This window comes from Gorilla gorilla, chromosome 10 (assembly GCF_029281585.2).
Source record: "Gorilla gorilla gorilla isolate KB3781 chromosome 10, NHGRI_mGorGor1-v2.1_pri, whole genome shotgun sequence".
Taxonomy (NCBI): Eukaryota; Metazoa; Chordata; class Mammalia; order Primates; family Hominidae; genus Gorilla; species Gorilla gorilla.
Genome location: NC_073234.2, coordinates 125,108,306 through 125,126,695, shown reverse-complemented (window position 1 = coordinate 125,126,695; position 18,390 = coordinate 125,108,306). Strand labels below are relative to the sequence as shown.

General features: G+C 54.9%; 1 protein-coding gene across 2 annotated transcripts in view; it reads right to left on the bottom strand.

Annotated features, from left to right (window-relative positions):
• The window catches only part of FAM222A (family with sequence similarity 222 member A), a 57,042-nt gene extending 48,604 nt beyond the window's left edge, over positions 1–8,438 (bottom strand). Inside the window, exon 1 of one of the 2 annotated variants that reach the window (XM_004053870.4) lies at positions 7,371–8,438. The gene's annotated coding sequence lies outside the window, so the exon portion shown is untranslated. The remainder of the gene's footprint in view (positions 1–7,370) is intronic. The other variant, XM_063694301.1, reaches the window with a different exon arrangement.
• Between the last annotated feature and the right edge of the window lie 9,952 nt (positions 8,439–18,390).

Sequence of the window (18,390 nt, the reverse complement as noted above, 5' to 3'; positions counted from 1 at the left end):
ACACACTGCTCCCTTAGTAAACACTCTCACCTGTCTGCCTCTGAGCTGCCTCTCATGCTGTTCCCTCCACCCGGACGTTCACCCTTCCTGGCTCTGCCCGTCAGAAGCCCATCAGCCTTTAAAGCCTCCAAAAAAATGACATCTTTTCTGGGAGGGCTCCCCTGTCTGCCTGCCACCCACAGCCCTGTCCCAGGCTGTGAACTTTCAGACTTGGGTCTGAATGCCAGCTCGACCACCCAACAAGTGCGTGACCCTACTCTGCTTAGCTGAGCCAAGCCTCAGTTCCCTCATCTCTAAAATGGGTTAAGAATTCTCCCTGGAGATGCAGGGAGGCTTGCTGCAGGTGTTCTGCAGAATGATGAACGAAAGAGTGCCCAAGAAGGACCTAGCTCTCAGGAAGAACTCAATACACGCTGTTATCATCATCCAGACTGTCAGTGCTCGGAATCTGCACGGATGAACACAAGTGGGAGTTAGAAGAGGGTAACAGACCCTCCCACCTAAAAGGCTTTTGTGGCTTAAGAACAACCTGGATACACAGAGATCCCCTAGAATCCCTCGCTGTCCCCCCTGGTCCTCTGAGCCACATGGAGATGGACCAGAAGCACCCTGAGCTCATTGAGGCCAGGCAGGCAACTGGTTTCAGCTCACAGGCCCTGCTGATTGATTGGCGCTGCCTGCCCAGAGCCCTGGAAGGAACCCAAGGTCAGGGGAAGAACTCAGCAGGGAAAGAGGGCAGCAATTGATTGGCAATGTCTGCCAAGGGCACAGCGGCATAAGGCAAGCCAGGCCTGCCACAGATTTGCCATCCTTGACATTTATGAAGGACGCGGCTGAGTCTGGGTTGGGAGGGGTGGGGGAAGGTGACCTGCTGAAGGTCGTGAAGCTCATAAAGGAGACAGCTGGCCCAGAACAGGGTCCCCTCGGCCCCTGCCCGAGAATCCTACCATGCCCAGTACCCTTACAGGCAGTGAAGAGGCAAAAGCTTGTGTGGATAATGAAGGGGGTTCTGTGGGCCTGCCATGTAGCCCAGGGCTGCTGCTTCACATCATCAAGGCTAAGTTTCTTCATTCACACGACAGGGATAAAAACACCCTTCAGAGAGGGATATGAGGATTAAATGAGAGAACAAAATGCCAAAGTAGGAAACTCAGTCTGGCACACAGCAGATACCAGTGTCCTGTGATTCTCATAATAGGCAAAAGTATTCAATTACAAGTGCCACCTCCTCCAGGGAGCCCTCCCTGGCTACTCTAGCCAGAAGTAATTGTTTCCACCTCTGATTTCCTTTGAGAGACTGGTGGTGGCCCAGGGCAGGGCCCACGTCTGGCTTGTTCACTGCTGTGCCCCCCTGCCCCTGGCACAGTGCCCACATACTGTGAATTCCTCCATTGTGGCGATTAACCCACATGCACTTGTTGGGTGGCTGAGGGGGTGCGCTCGAGGCCTCTCCCTCGGTACACACCACCTTTCAAGGCAACTGGGGCTTGTTCATCTTCATGTCCCCAGCACCTGGCAGGGAGCCTGGCCTGGAGCAGGGAAGCTCTCTGAATGAACGGATGGATAAAGAGCAAAAATAGCAGTTCCTGTTTACTGCCCATTGGCTATCGGTTACTGCCAAACCTCACAGCTGCCCTCTAAGGTGGTCCCTTGGCCCATCACAGATGAAGAGACGGAGATCTGCAGATGCCGAGGGGCAGGGCCAAGCCCTGCATTCAGGCCTGGGGATTTCATGCCGGGAGGCCCTGCCACCTCTGCCTCCCCCAGTGCCAAGCTCAGGCCTGGACTCTGTGAGGCAGCTGCCCGTGCCCTGGCAGCGAATCCTGGAGCAGACAGCTGGTGGCTGGACCTCCCTCCTCCTCCAAGGGAGGCCCCCCTCCCCACAGACTCTGGGTCATTAAGTTCTGCGTCATTAAGTCCCCATCCCCGGGAGCCTGTTCACAGCCAGTCTCGGCCTCACCCCCTGACCTCCCAGGCCTTTGTCCCCTGTGCCCTCTGCACAATAGCAGGGGCTCCCAGGGCCCCAAACAGCTGCTGCGGCTGGGACGCTGGCTTGCTGTGGGGCCAGGACTGGCCCAGGCCTGTATTCAAGCCCAGCCCACCCAGCTCTGAGGGGCTCAGCTAAGCCCCCTGCAAGCACTCTGCACATGCAAGCTCACCCCACCCACAAGCCCATGAGAAAGCTGTTGAGACTCTCCTGAACAAGAGGAAACTGAGGCACAGAGGGGTAAAATAATTTATCTGAGGACACAGCGAGTGAGAGTGCAGGTGCTCTCTCTCACCGGGTTTCAGCCCAGGTCTGCGACTCCCAAGCTCTCTGTTGGCCTCTAAGGCACCGGGATCTTAGCTGGCCCCTGCCTCTCAGATGCTTTCACTGGCTTCCCTCTTCCTCAGGGCCTCACAGCACCCTTAGCTCAGCACCCGATGCCCCCTGCACACCCTCCTAGTTTATCTCCCTTTCACCTCCACCATCTTATAAGCTCCCCCTGCCCTTCCTGGTCATGCTCCCGGGTCTCCAAACTCCCTCTGCCAGAGACACCCCCATTTACTCCATGCTGGGGAGAGCCACTCAGTCCTCAGGGCACAGAGCACAGCCCCCTTTGTCAGGAAGCCCTCCAGGACCAGCTGCAGGTTTTCCCTCCTCCAGCCCTGCTCCGGCCCTGTCTAGAATTCCAGTTAACTGCAGACTCATCTTACTCCCTCTAGAGGCTGTGGGCCGTCTGATTTCTTATCACTTGACCACTGGGACACGGGCGACAGGGTGTCCTCGCTCAGTCTTTACCTAATGCCTGGCTTTACCGAATGGAACCACGAGTGGGTGGGAAGAGGAGTGGGAAGCTGGAACCCCGCCTCTGCCTTCCCATCTCTGGCTGCCAATGAACCTCATACTTCTGCCACTCCCTGGCTGTGTGACCTCGGGCAGCAAAGTATAATACCTTCTCTGGGCCCCTGCTTCTCAGCAAAATGGGGGTGGTACCAGCATGTGCATTTCTTAGGGTTATGACGTAAACTCTGGAAGGTACTAGTCTGGTGACCTGTATCCAGGCATGATTACATGATTCCTGACTGTGGCCAATGGAGTGGCCAGGGCATGAATTTGGGGTCAGAGAGACCCAGATGGTGGCTGCACATTGGCTGTGTGGTCTGGGCAGGTCGCCCCTTCCCCAGGGTCTCCGTTTCCCCATCTCTGAAGTGGCACTAACTCTGCCCACAGGAATGCAAGCCCCCCATCACAGAGACCCCATCTTTTGTTTGATGCATGCAGTAGTACTCAGATATTTCTCAACTAAGCAATCAGGGGTCCAGGTGGAAGGAATCCATCCCTCTTCCCAGCCTCCACCCTTTCCAGAATCTCCCTCCCTACACCCAGCCCGTGCAGACTAAAATAGTCATTAGGCAGATTTCAAAAGATGTCAGTAGCTTATAATTATAGTCGACATCCTTCTGAGATAAAAGTGATTACCTTGGATGCAAATCACTTAGCAACCAATCAGGGCGGCGGGCGGCGCCCGCGGAGGTGACCGGCCGGCACCGCAGCCCTCCTCCCGCGGCCCGCAACGCACAGGCAGAGAAAGCGCACAATAGCTCTTGACACGCAAATGGGTTAACACAATAAAGGCGGCTCCGGCCGCTGCTGGGGGAGAGCAGCAATTCCCGGCCCGCGGGAGGTAATAAAGCGGCCCTTTTGTGCGCGCCTCTTCGTTCTCACCCCCGCCCGGAGCCCAGAGGAATCGCCGCCTGATTGAATTACGGTTCATGAATATGAGCTGCTTCGCTGCCTTCCTCTGGTTTGTGAGGGATGGGAAGGCAGAGGGGGCTGGAGGGAGGTTGGGGAGGGACCCCCGGCCAAGTCCCAGCCCCCGCAGAAGCTCAGAAAAGAGCCACCGGTGCTCACCATGTGGGTGGGTGGGTGGGTGGTTGGGGGCCTCAGTGGACAGAGAAGCCCCTGGCAGAGATAGCTGGTAGAGTTCGGGCCTCTCCCTGCAAATGGGGTCTTCAACCTTTGGCTCCAAGGGACTGAGTCATTCAAGGCTCCGTTCTGAGGAGGAGGTAACAGTAGCCATGACAACATGCGTTTGAGTACTTACTGTATACTGTGTGCTGTGCTAGGCCCTCCCTGAATCCTCACCAGACCCTGCGCAGTGAGTGCTATGGTCCTTCTCACAGATGAGTAAACTGAGGCTCAGAGAGGCAAAGGTACTCACCCGAGGTCACACAGCCTGCAAGCCACAGGCTGAGAGTACGATCCAGGCCCAACCCACGCCAAAGCCTAGCACCTAATCAGGAGCCACTGCCCATCACCAGGGCACCTCAAGGTTCTCATCTAGGGGGTTCAGCAGTCCAGCCCAGTCCCGGTTTAGTCCAGAGCAGCCCTAAGGCTCAGAAGGGACAGGGGATGGACGAGCTTACAGGAATTAGATAAGTGAGAAGGATTAGTGGGGGTGGGGGTGGGGGTGGGGGTGGGGGTGGGGGTGGGGGTGGGGGTGGGGCCAACCTTGAGAGAGGAGACTGCCCCCAGAACCGAGGTGGCCACTTCCACGCTTACGGGAAGAGATGTCCAGGGTTACTGTCCTTGTCAAAGGAGATCACTGGATCCTCTGCCCTGCTTAAACCTTCCCTATCCACCTAAGGCTCCAGGACACAGCCACTCATGGCTGCCCCTTTCCCCATCAGGCACGAGGGCCCACACACATCACTGGCTGCTCCAGGGCCACTCCGGCCACCCAGAACAGTCTTCTCACTCCTGTCTGGCACATTCCTATTTGTCCTCTTCGTGACTCACGTGGCACCTCTCCTCTAGGGCTTTTTGACCCTCAGGCTGGGTCAGGAACCTCATCTACTAGTTTGCCCTTGCTCCGTCTACATCCCAAGAAGGTCCCTGGGGCGGCCAGGGGCAGCTTCACCGCCTCCCTCCAAGCAAGCCCAAAAGGGCAGGTGACAAGGAGCGAGTTTCAAGCTACACCTTCTTTCCCCTAGTGCTGGAGAAAGGAGTCCTGGGGGTGAGGGGACCAGACAGACCACAAGGCCGGGCGGAAGTTGTTACTCTACTCAATGCTGACCTGTAGGTCATAGGAAGAGAGGATTCAAATCTGCCTTTTGGTGTGGACAAAGCATCTTGGTGGGGCCAGACTCCCCCCTCCATGGCTGATAGCCTCTGATGCCTGCAGGGACCCCTGTCCAATAAGTAGGAGTGTCCCCCCAACCCCATGGGAGGAGGTGGTAAGACACAAGGACTCTGGAGCCAGGAGGGCAATTCAGGGCCGAACCTCTGCAGCTGCCTGGCTGATCACCTGTAGCCCATCACTTCCTCTGTTTAAGCCTCAGTTTCATTATCTATAAAATGGGCCACAGCGTATGAGCCACTCCAAGGAGTAACTGAGATCGTGTAAAACGCCTGGCATATAGGGAGATGCTGAGAAAGCTAGCACTCCCTCCTGCTCATCGTCTGGCACGCTGATTGCCAAGCCCAGGGAGATGAGGGAAGGGAACAGAAGGAATTGCCCAATTCTGACAGCCTTTCCCTCTGCCTTGGCTGTGGAAGTGTAAATACTCGGCGGAGGGCCTCCAACTGCCTGTGTTTGTGAATCTCTGGCGCGCACTCCGAGTTTGTTTCTAAACTGGGAAGCTTCGAGAGGCAGCGCAAACAGCCCTTCTGCCCACCTCTCCCGGCTCTCCCCCAATCTGCTGTTGCTCCTCTGTCCTTGGAAGCTTGTGTGTTTAACGACACCATTTCAGCTGGAAATACCATCTCCCTGCCAAGCCCCCAAAAGCAGCTCCACCGATATTTATTGACCTGTTAATCTAGCTAGAGAGCTTGGTAGAAGAGCAGGGAAAATGCTCGCTGCAGAGACTGGGGCCTGGCTTCTCCTAATGACCCGAACACACACTTTCTCTGCTCTTACCCCGCCCCACGCTGCTGAAGCAATGACACAGTTTTCGAACCTTTTCCTAGAAATGTGATCACAGCAGTTTCACCAGCACCCGACACTGGCAATAATTGCTGGAAGGGACCTAGACGAATCCCAGAGCCAGCAGCAGGATGCTTGCTGGGGGTTCTCTGGGCCTTTGCAGGGAAGAGTGCCAGTACTGGGGTGTGTGTTGGTTGGGGGTGCCCTGACAGAGACACAGTTTATTCAGACCTTGGCACTGATGGGCCTCACTTGCCCGCCATTCACTTAAGCAGCCTCACAATATGCTCGTTGAAATCCTCTTAAACACCAGAAGGAGCAGGGGGCAATCAGGAGTTCCAGGTTGACCAAGGCCCCTGACCTTGGGGTAGAACAGCATGGGGAGCCCCTGGACTGGGGGTGCAGCAGGCAGCAGCTCCTCTGCACCTTCCTTGGCTGTGGGAGGGGCACCCACATTTTCCCCAGCAGAAGTAGCCTATTGGAGGGCCAGAGGCCCACATCTCTCTGGGGACCCTGGGAACTTCCGCCTGCCAGCTGGGTACATGGTGGGGTTCAGGGAGGTCTCTTCTATAGCATCTCTTTTCAAAACAGAAAGTTGCTCTGTCTGGGAGGCCTGAGCCCCCAGGCACAGGCCAGGCTACATGGGCAAAGCTCTGAACACCTGTCCTTGCGGGGAGGAGCATCAACAGGGACAGCTGGCACTGCCTCCCTCCCCCACCTTATGGGGCGCTAAGGATTTAGGTCAGAGGACTGCAATGGTAGGGGTGGGGGGAGTCTGCCTTCACCCCTCCACTACCCAAAGGCATCCAGCCCCGCCCCTTGTTACCACGACCCCGCCCCCTCCGGCCTTGGGTCAAGGCAAGTGGCGTTGCCACGGCAACCCCGGTGACATCAGAGGCTAAGGTTTGACGTCATGTCGTGCCCCCACTGGGGAACCTACCGTCCCTGCGAGTTATTTGTGGGAACGTGGTTTGAACGAGGGCTCTAAGGTCTAGCCCCATGGGGCACAATTCTCAAACGTGGCCACCTGCGTTTCTGGAACCCCAAATCCCCCTCTGAGGTGATTTCCCTTGAAGATCTCAGAGGCTGCTCGGGAGACCCTCAGCGTTTTCCCATCCTGGGTGCCCCCCACCCCCCAGCCCTTCCAACACACTGGAGTTCCCGGGGAATTTTCGGATGACACAGCCGCTACCTTTGTTAGCTTTACGGGTGGGGTGACCTTTCCTCTCTGGCAACCAACCCGCCCAGGGCCCCGCGGAATCCGAATGGGCCCCCCAACCTCCACTCCCATCGGCTGGCCCATCTGAACAAGTTGTGTTTGGAGGGAGGAAAGGGGCGGACAAGGGTTATCTCTGCTTCAGGACCCCCAACAGCCTAGGACCCCTTCTGTCCAATCCTGGCTGCCCGGACGCCAGGGGGTGCCCCCAGCTCCAGCGCAGAACCCCGCCCCGCACAACTCACCGGATCAGCCAGGCCGTCGAAGGGCACCAGGTCTCAGCTACCACGACGCTCCGCTCGGCGGGTCGCAGCCATGCAGGAGTGGCAGAGGCTGCCTGAGGAAGCCCCCCTTGGGGGCCGATGCCTCTCTCCGGGTGGGAAGGGGCGCTGTCGGTGAGGGCTATCCTGGCGCCGGCCTGCGCCGTCCGAAGTCGGGGGGGAGGGGAGGTCTCCGTTCAGCGGGGGTCACGCCTGCCCCGGACGGGGGCCGCGCGGGCGCTCAGGCGACGCATCTTCGCCGGGGCCCGTGATCGCCACGTCCGGCGGGCGGCGCTGCGCCTCCCCTCGGGGCCCCGCTCAAGGCTGCAGCTCGGCCCGCGCCGCTCCCAGGGCGCCCTCTCCGCCCGCGCTGGGAGCCCGGCGGCCGCGGCCCCTTTCGCCAGCCCCAGCTGCAGCCTGTCTTTGTTGCTTCCTCTCGCTCACCCGCCCGCCCGCGGCTTGCAGCCCCCGGGTTCGCCCCGAGGTGGGGGGATTGTCTCCTTCGGGGGTTGCACGCACCCGCAGCGGCCCCGGCTCCTCGCCGGACATACACCGGCCCCTGCAGGTTGCAAAGAACAGCGGCGAGAATGCACCGGCCCCTCCTCCTCCTGCTCTGAGCCCCGGGTGTGGGGGGAGGGGAAGCCGGCGAACAGCGGCGGCGGCGGCGGCAGCGGCAGCGGGCGACGCAAGCTCGGATGCAGCCTCGGGGGCCTCGGCGCTGAGGAACAGCCGATCCCAGTGGCGCAGGGCGGACACGGGGACGGCGCAGGGGACTGTGCACCCGGTGTGCGAGCTCGCAAGCCGCAGCAGGGGCCGCGCACGCTGGGCTCTCACGCGCCCATGGCCCCGGGCGGCGCGCGGGGGCTCCCGGGGCCGCAGCCTCGCGCCGTCTGGCGCGCGCCGGAGCCTCGCCTGGTCTCAGGCCCGGGTGCCGCGCGCCGCGCCCCCACAGGCGACGGGCCCGGCTGTCCGCCTCCCCCGGCCGGCTCGCGCAGCCTCTCCGGGGAGCAGCCGGCCAGGCAGTCCTACCCGCTGCTCCGCTCCGGCCCGACTGACAGGCGCGAGCGCCGGCAGCAGCCCCCGCGTCTCGTCCCCCGCCCGCCCCCCGCGGTCCAGCCCAATCAGCGGCGGCTGAGAGGCGGTTACCAGGGTGACGCGGCGCCGCGTCCTGCGAGGGGCGGAGCCGGGTGCCGCCACGCGCGCTTTTCGCGGCAAAATTCAAAGGCCGGCAGGGCGGCTCTCCAACCTCCTCCCCCAAGCAGGGACGAGGCGGAACTTGCCTCGCGAGGACTGCAACTCCCGGCATGCTGCGCGCCGGCGCCGGGTGGAGGGGCCCCGATTGGGGGCGCAGGGCGTGCTGGTTTTTGTAGTCCCTTTGTCGAGGAACTAGGGGTGGCAAAACCAGTGTCATTTACTGATCACATATTTGGGACAAGGCACTGTATAAGTGCATTATCGGCATTATTTCATTTAATCTTGGCAAGAACCAACCTCATGAGGAATTTGTTAAAAATAACAACTGTAGCTAATACTTATGTAGCAAAGTATTTTATCTAATCCTCACAACACCGTGTGAGTGGGTATTACTATCACCCCCATTTTACAGATGAGAAAACTGATACGGTAGGTACTATTATTATACTTCCAACTTACAGAGGAAACTGAGGTAAGGAGATGTGAAGTGACATGGTCCTGGATGTTTTTGTCCTAAGGCTTATTTTTGGCAGCGATGTGTTTTTGGCATCACAGTTGTGATCTGTGGAGCGCTAACTATATAACCCAGCACAGCGCTGAGCAATTTGCAAGCTACACCTTCTAGACGTACCCCACGCCCACAGGAGACAGGCACTAGCCTACTCCCCCACTTAATAGATAGGGAAACTGAGGCATAGTTTCACATCAACCTGGGGTTCAAATATGAATCTATCAAACTATACTGTGCTTTCCCTTTTACTTTTAAAGAAGCTTCCTGGGTTCTCACAGCCCATGGGCGGCCCGTCTAGCAGTCTCATTTACAGATGGGGAAATTGAGTCCTGGGTGGGGCAGTTCCCTCAGTTGCTGTGTGTCCATCACACAGCACTGTAGGAAGCCAGCTTTCCGGGATAATAACAAAGATCCCCACAGAAATGCAGAGCAGCAGCCAGACCCCCCACCCCTCAGGCTATGCCCGTGTGATACCTGGAGTCCCACCGAAACTGGGTGGGATTGCAGCCCTGCCCTTGCTGGTTGTTGGTCTTGGCCATTTACCTTCACGGGTCTGCGCCTCAGTTTCTTGTCTGTGAAATGGGGGGCATCATAATTCCTACCTTACAGCGTAGATTTGAGGGCAAAATGAATTCTTGCATGTAAAGGACTCAAAACACACATTAAGTGCTCAATAAATGCCCTCTGTACTCACCCGGGCTGGAGGGCTTTGGAGACCCTGGGGAGTGTATCCAGCGGACGGGCTGATCATAGACGGGCCCTAGCCTACTTCCAGGAGCCAACCCACCCCGCCGGGAGAGGCGCCCGCGGCGGACCTCCAGGGCCGGCCCAAGTAGGCCACCCGCCGCCTTATCTAGGGCAGGAGCTGGCCCTGTTTCAGGCCTCTAAGCGGCTGCTCGGCGCGCTGTTCCCAGCAGCTCCGCTCTATTTCTCCGCGGCCGCCCCCGTCTCCTCCCCTTCCCTCCCCAGGTTGAAGGTGGGGGTGGGGATTTACCTGGAAATGTGATATGCCTCCATCTGCTTCCCGCTCGGGCCAGCAGCCAGGGCTGCGGGGACGTCAGGGAGGGCGGCCGGGGCGACTGGATGGGTGGACCCAGTGTGGACAGGTGGGGAGACCAGACTTCAGCTGAGGACAGGGCGAGGGACAGTAACAAGCAAACCCTGGGAAATGAGAGAGATCGCGAAGAGGAGAAGAAGGCAGCAGGTCGCACCACAGCCTGTCAAAAGTTTGGGATTTTTTTCATTGTAGGTCACCATGACTTCACACCTACTGTGTGTCAGGCATGGGCTCACTGCTATTTATGTCACATAACTCCTTTTACCCTTGCAGAAACCCTATAAGGTATATACGATCACTATGCACATCCTACAGCAGAGGAAGGCCACATGACTTACCCAAGGTCACACAAATGACAGAACCAAAGTCCAGAGCCCTGACGTTGATTTATTGCACCTTGTGGCAGCCACTGTTTGACCGTGTGCAACCTTGAGGGGAGTTTCTTCTCTTCTCTGGACCTCAGTTTCCCCTGCCATGAAATGGAGGGTAGGACACAAACCCCAGCCCTACCAATCAGACTCTCCTTGGTGGGACAGCAGTTTCCAAAGCTCCTATGTGGTTTCTGATACAGCCAGGGCTGACAACCCCAGGTCGAGAAGATCTCAAAAGACCCCTCCATCTCTGAAGTTCTATGAGTCCATGATGTGCTCATGGTGGAATTTCCAACAGCAGCAGGCTCCAAGGCAGCTGTCCAGCAGGAGAGGTCAGAGCCTTCCAGATGCCTGTTGCTCCCCTCCAGGCAGGTGAATGCCCCGTAAGATGCTCTGCCCCACTCCCCACACTCCCAGTGCCCCCCTCCCCCATATGCCCATCTCCCTGAGATCAGACCCTCGTGCCTTTGCTCTTGGTCGACTCCAATCACTGCATTATGTGATTGGAGACAGTGTCAAGATGGATTTGCCACGGTCCATAAAACCACCAGGCAGGCCAGCCCCAGAACACTGGCTCTGGCCAGGGGTCCAAGAGGCCCTGAGGGGGCAGGGGGCAGAGGGCATCTCATCTCTCACTGTTCTTGTTTGCCTCCCACACACCATCCTTGCTGAAATATCTACAAATCCTTGCACGTGCCTCTCTCACCTCCAGGTCATTGCTTATGCTGTTCCTTCTACCTAGAATGCCCTCCCTCCAGGTAGCTAACTCTTGCTTCTCCTTCAGAGTTCAGCCAAAGTGCTGCCTCCTCCAGGAAGCCTTCCCTGACTACCCTGCTCCAGGCTGGAGCACTTCCCCCTTCACAGATGTGTCCAGTGTGTGTTATAATGGCCCACTTCTTTGTCAGGCTTCCCACTGGCCTGAGGGCTTTTCCAGGGCAAAGGCTGCATTCAGTTCATTTTATTCCCTAGCACAGGCCTGACATAGAGTCAGCACTCAATGAAGGTCTGTTGACTTAATCTCTGAATCACTGAATGAATGTGGCCCAAGTTTTTGTTTCGTTTTGTTTTCACTTAGAGGGGGAGAATGAAGAGAAGGGAGTGGAGTCAGGCTGACTGGGCTACTAGCCACATGACTCAGCCTCTCTGTGCCTCAGTTTCCCCATCTTTGAAATGGGATTAATTGCCATTTCAATTAATCAAGGCATCACTCAAGGGGCCCGGAGGCTGGAACTTTTGTTCCCACCCTCCCACGTATGTAAGGCTAGTCTTGCTCTTCTCTGTTTTTTTGTTTTTTTTTGTTTTTTAGAGACAAAGTCTCACTCTGTCACCAGGCTGGAGTGCAGTGGCACCATCATAATTCACTGCAACCTTGAACTCCTGGGCTCAAGTGATCCTCCCACTTTAGCTTCCTGAGTAGCTAGGACTACAAGGTGCATGCCCCCATGCCCAACTAATTTTTAAATTTGTTGAAGAGACGGGCTTTTGCTATTTTGCCCGGGATGGTCTCAAACTCCTGGGCTCAAGTGATCCTCCCACCTCGGCCTTCAAAAGTACTCGGATTACAGACGTGAGCCACCTGGTCCATCTTTGCCTTGCCCTTCTCTGGTCTCACGCACTGAAGACTGAGCATTCCCCCTTTAAGTCTGCTAATTCCCTCATTCATTCAACATTTTCTAAGTACCTGCCCTGTGCTTGACACTGGGAATTCAGCAGTGACTCAGACCAAGACATAGGCCTCTTGGAACTCAGGTTTCATGGGGCACAGAGAAGGCAACTAACAGGTGTCATCCAGGGTACCAGTAGAGGGGACAACCCGAAGGAGGCACCTGACTCAGCGGAGGGCCAGTGATGGTAAAAAGGCAAGTCAGCTACCCTGGGAAAAATGGGTAGGAGGTAGCCAAGGGCAGAGGTGAGGGAAGAGCACCCCCGGAAGAGGAAACAACCAATGCAAAGGCCTACTGTTCCAAGTGAGGGAGATGTGAACACCCCAAAAGCAGAGGTGGGTGAGAGGCTGAGCTGGGGCTGGGGAGAGGCGAGCAGGCAGAGACGGGGCATTTATGCAGGCAGAGGGGGCAGGCCTGCTCCAGCCTCCCACCCCACCCCCAGTTGCCTCACCTGCCCTCATTGCTGTGATCTAGGCCAGAGCCCGGAGGGAGCCGAGCCCCCATTGGTGCACGCCACGTAGGTTTTTCAGAGATAATTTAATCAGAGCTATTAATAAGCAGAAAAGAAAGAGCTCTTTATGCTCCTCCTGGAGAAACAGGGAAAGAAGAAACACGTGTAACCTTGTTATTCACCCAGCCCCGCCCCCCAGTACCTGAGTCTCTCTCTGGGGCAGGCCTAGTGGGGCAAGGAGGAGGGGGTGAGCTATGTGTAGGGCTGAGGAGGTCCAAGTGGCCTCAGGAACCGAACCCTGCCCATCTCCCTGACTATATCCCACCCTCACTCCCTTCTGGCCACTTTAGCCTCCTCTTGGTTACTTGAAGGTGCCAAACTATCTCCCACTTCAAGGCCTTGACCCAAGCCGTTCCTTCTGCCTGGAACATTCTTCCTTTTGCTCTCTGGTTTGTTCTCATACTTCCAGTCTCAGCTTAAATGTCACCTCCTCGGGGAAGCCCTCCCTGACTACCCGATCTGAAGTTATTTCCCCCAGAACACCTCCCTTTTGTTTTGCTTTGCCCCTCCTCAGTGCTTACTGCTGTTGGCAGCTTTCTGAGCACTTGCAGGATGACATTTATTTTCTTCTTATTTTTTTTTTTTTTTGAGACAGACTCATTGCACAGGCTGGAGTGCAGTGGTGTGATCTCGGCTCACTGCAACTTATGCCTCCCAGGTGCAAGTGATTCCCCTGCCTCAGCCTCCCGAGTAGCTGGAATTACAGGCATGCACCACCACACCTGGCTAATTTTTGTATTTTCTTGTTTTTCCAGTAGAGACGGGGTTTCACTATGTTGGCCAGGCTGGTCTTGAACTCCTGACCTCAAGTGATCCACCCGCCTCGGCCTCCCAGAGTGCTGGGATTACAGGCATGAGCCACCGCGCCCGGCCTGGATGACGTTTATTTTCTGTTTTCCTCTCTAGACTTAGCTCTGGGAGGGGAGAGACTGTCATTTCTTCACCGCTGTGTCCCCAGCACCTTGCATAGTCACTGGCACATAGTAGGATCTAGGTCATTATTTGTGGATGGAGTTGAAGAAGGTTCAGAGGGATTGGTTGCAGGGGAGTTGGGATAGGAACCAGGAGGCGGTAGGGGGTCCCTTCCACCTGGGAGACCCCCTCAGAATCAAGAACCATTAAATGTCCCCCTTGTTTCACCACTGGGGACCAGGAGGCCCAGAGAGGGGAGGGCACTTGCCCAAAGTCATGCAAGTTTGGGCCAGGAGTGGAACTTGAACCCAGAGCCCTTTCAGGGCATCTGGTTCCACATGAGTCTCATCTCAAACACCTGCTCTGTGTTGAGGAGGATTCTGAGGTCTCGCCCAGGCTCAGAAGGGAAAGATTGCGGTGCTGCCGTGGATTAATGATGTCTGCCATGAGTCTGGGGCTGGATGTTGGGCTATTCCTGATAGCATGGAGGCTATTTCTGTGTTTGTGGTTTTGAGTTTGAAAGAGCACTAAGCTGGGAGTCAAGAGACTTGGTTCCTTCAGTCGGCACCACCATCTCATCACGTGACCCCTCAGATAAGAGAGCCAACTTCCCTGGGCCTCAGTGTCCTTATCTAAAAAGTGGGGCTATCAACCCCAGCCCTGCCTAAATCAAGGAGTGTAATGATGGACAGGCGCAGTGGCTCATGCCTGTAATCCCAGCACTTTGGGAGGCCAAGCAGGCAGATCACTTGAGGCCAGGAGTTCTAGACCAGCCTGGCCAACATGGCAAAACCCTGTCTCTACTAAAACTACAAAAATTAGCCAGGCGTGTAATGAGAAAATGGATATAACATTTCCTGGAGCCTAATGTGTTCTACAAATATAATCAATGATTATTATTGTAAAATATATCAACAACAATAATCTATGAAGGCCCCATTGTTGACCAGGAGTTACCCCAGGTGCTTTGCATACATGATCTGTTAACTTTGCAACACACCCATGAAGAGGAACTGATGGCTTGTGTTATAGATGCTGATTCTGAGGCTGGGGTCACTGGCCTTGCTGAAGGTCACAGAGAGCTCCTGAGTGTGTGGAGCCAATATTTGAACCCTGGTCGGTTTCTTTGCCATAGTGGGTTTCTGACTAAGCTGCAGTCCTTACCAGACAGGAAATAGTGATTGGAGGCATGGGTGGTCCCCACCATCCCCCTCCAAGGTTCTCTCTGTCCTCTGGCCAGCTGGGCATGGTTCTCCCAGGCTGTGAGTGGCAGGGATATTTCCAGGGGATTAAACCCAGCCAGCCCCGCCTCCTCTCCAACCTGGAAAGGCCAGCAGGCTCTCCCAGGTCCTCCTAAGCCCTCCTGGCAGATTTCCTTTTGTACAAAAAGTTATTGACTTATCAAGGTTAAAATACATTCAGCTCAGGCCAATAAAACAGGGATACCGCTGCATCCCAGCTGCCATGAGCAGCCTGGTTTTCATGGCAACAGGCCCTCTTCTGCACATTAAACAGTTCAGTTGTGCAAAGTTCAGGCGTTACATAAACAGGGAGTTAACAACAGCAGTAGAAATCAATGTCTGGCCAGGCATGGCCCAGGGAGATAGCATTGATTGGGCCCTTCGTCATCAATAGGCTGGGTCCCAACTTCTTGCCCAGCTGCACTGGGCTCCCTCCCGCAGCCCCAGACCTGGGCTCAGACCCAGGGAGCTCCACAGAGCTCCCTTTCTGGCTGCCCTTGCCACAGAGCCCCTTTCTGGCTGGGATCCAGGAGTTAGGGGATCTACTAAATTGCCTGGAGTTGTTCTGTAAACCATTATCGCTCAGAGATGCCACTCCATGGCCTTAAAATATGTTCTTGCCATTGTTAGTGGAGCCAGTGTTGTCTCATTGCCTTTTAAACCATCTTTGTGACAAGGAACAATCCTGCTGCCTTTATGTTCAGCATAAAAACCAGTGATACATCAAGATGTGCCCCAGGTCAAATGGGTTGAAATATGAAACCAAACTGGCTGTGTGACCTCAGGTAAGTTGCTTCACCTCTCTGATCCTCAGCTTCCCATTTTCTGAAAAGGCAAGAATGACGGCACCAACCTCATGGAATGTAAGGGAGGAGAAGATGAAGAGATGCATATGGAGACCCTAGCTTGGGCCTGAGGAATGGCTTTTGTCAGGAAACCTACCCTCTGTATGTTTTCACCCTGATTCCAGCAGACACCCTGATGATGCAGAAAAAAGCAAGGAACTAGGAAGTGATATTTGGGTTCAATTCCAGCTCCATCACTAGCTATGTGACCTTAGGCAAGTTACTTCACCACTCTGAGCCTTGGCATCCATTCCGAGATATATATATATATGCTTATTTTTTGAATCTCAACATTCTCTCATATAAAATGGGGAAAATGCTCTTGCAAGAGTGAAGGAAAAAATTCAATGAGTTCAACCACATGAATATGCTGGGCACATGGAAAGTGCCCAGTAAAGATTTATTGAATCAAATCCCTCCTCCAGTGTTCCAATGTCAGATCCACCCACCCTTGCAAAATGGAAAATCTGATGGGCTTTCTCTCAGGAAAGGGACAGCTAAGAGGAAATAAGCGTCTGTTTCACTTATTGGAAGGCTCTAAAGTCAGGGACCTGGTCTTTTTCATCTCTGTATTAATGAACTATGTATCTGTGTATGATACATACATGCATACTATCATCTGTGTATGAACTGTGAGCAAGTGTGATATAAGAATTGGTTGTGAGGCCGGGCGCGGTGGCTCACGCCTGTTATCCCAGCAGTTTGGGAGGCTGAGGCAGGAGGATCGCTTGAGCCCAGGAGTTCGAGACAAGCCTGGGCAACATGGTGAAACCCTGTGTCTACAAAAAAATACAAAAATTAGTCAGGCGTGGTGGTGTGCACCTGAAGTCCCAGCTACTCTGGAGGCTGAGGCAGGAGGATTGCTTGAGCCCAGGAAGTGGAGGCTGCAGTGAGCCAAGATTGTGCCACTGCACTCCAGGCTAATCAACAGAGCAAGACCCAGCGTCCAAAAAAAAAAAAAAAAAGTGATTGTGCCCCTTTTCCACCAACTTTCTCTTGTGCCCCGAGGCAGAAGATCGACTCTTCCTAGGCAGGGCAGGGCTAAAAGATGGATGGAGCTTGGATCCCTGAATCACTTGTGGATGAAAGTTGCCCACCTGTTGATCAATGCCATAAGCTTTGAAACTGCTGCATGATATATACTGCTTAAATGCCTGTGTCTGTTGCAGCCGCTGGTGTTGCCATCACAGATTCATAGGGTTTCCCAAAAAGAACTCAAACTCCTCACTATAGCCCTCTCTGAGTCATGAAATCTTGCAGGGCTGGGAGGGTGCCCTTATTGGATAAAGCAACTACAGTAAAATATTAATGGTAGACACCAGGTGGTGGATATTAAAGTGTTCATTGTAAATGTCTTTCAACTTTGCTGTATGTTTGAATTTTTTCATAATAAAATGCTTGAAAAAAGTCTAATCTGGTACTTTCAAAACATTTCTAGGAGCCTTAGGGTTTTAGGAAGATGCCTCAGGGACCTCTAGTTGATGAAAGGGGTGGGCGGAGGTAGTGGAAAAGATAAAGCTCTGGAATCTGCACTCCAGTCCCTACACTGCCAACTTCAACTAGGGCATGTTCAATTTTAATCTGAAGTCAAGGACCTGGTCTTTTTCATCTTTGTATGGTCAAGGCTTGGCACAGAGCCCAGGTATACAACAAGAGCTCAATATGTGCTTGTTGAACAAAGTTGAACTCTTCTGGAGAGATGGCTAGGCCCCCTCTGACCTGGCATGGGGTGGCATGAAGACAGGGGGATAAATCCCTTTTCAAATTGGGGTCTGAACCCCTTTTCAAATTGGGGTTCAGCGTTTTTACAGTTTCAACAATAAAGGTTTGAAAACTTCTGGTTCAATCCTCTCATGTCATCACTGGGGAAACTGAGGCTCAGAGAGGGGAAGAGATTTGCCACAGTGAGCCAGTGGCTGCTCATCAAACTCAAACTCAGCCTTCCTGGTCCCTGGGACAGTTTCTTTCTGGAAGTTTCTGGGGAGACTCCACCCTGGGGGCTAATGAGAGCGAAGGAGTGAGGGTTGGGCACAAGTTTGAACTCCCCTAACCCGCACCCACCAGCCAGAGCCCTCTGCTTTTGGCTGTCTTATACATTGAGTATCATGGTATTTGACCAAAGGGACATGTGATTGGGGAGTGGCTTATTTATTTATTTATTTATTTATTTATTTATTTTTTCAGAGGGAGTCTCACTTTGTTGCCCAGGCTGGAGTGCAATGGCATGATCTTAGCTCACTGTAACCTTCACCTCCCAGGTTCAAGTAATTCTCCTGCCTCAGCCTCCCAAGTAGCTGAGATTACAGGCGCCTGCCACCATGCCCAGTTAATTTTTGTATTTTTAGTAGAGACAGGGTTTCACTAGTTTGTCCAGGCTGGTCTTGAACTCCTGACCTCAGGGGATCTGCCCGCCTTAGCCTCCCAAAGTACTGGGATTACAGGCATGAGCCGCTGTGCCTGGCCCTGGGGAGTGGCTATTTGAGAGGTGATGGGAGGACACTGGGGAGGACTCAGTGAGCCAACAGTATCCTGGGGTGGGACCATGCCCCTCCCCCTCCATCCCAGCACCGTCCCCTTCTCTGGAGCTGCAGTGGGAAGATGGATGGGAGGAGGCAGGGCTGGGACAGACCATGCAGGAATGATGGATTTGGACCCCAACCAGAAGCCCCTGGGTCATCTGGGACCATGAACAGAGGTGA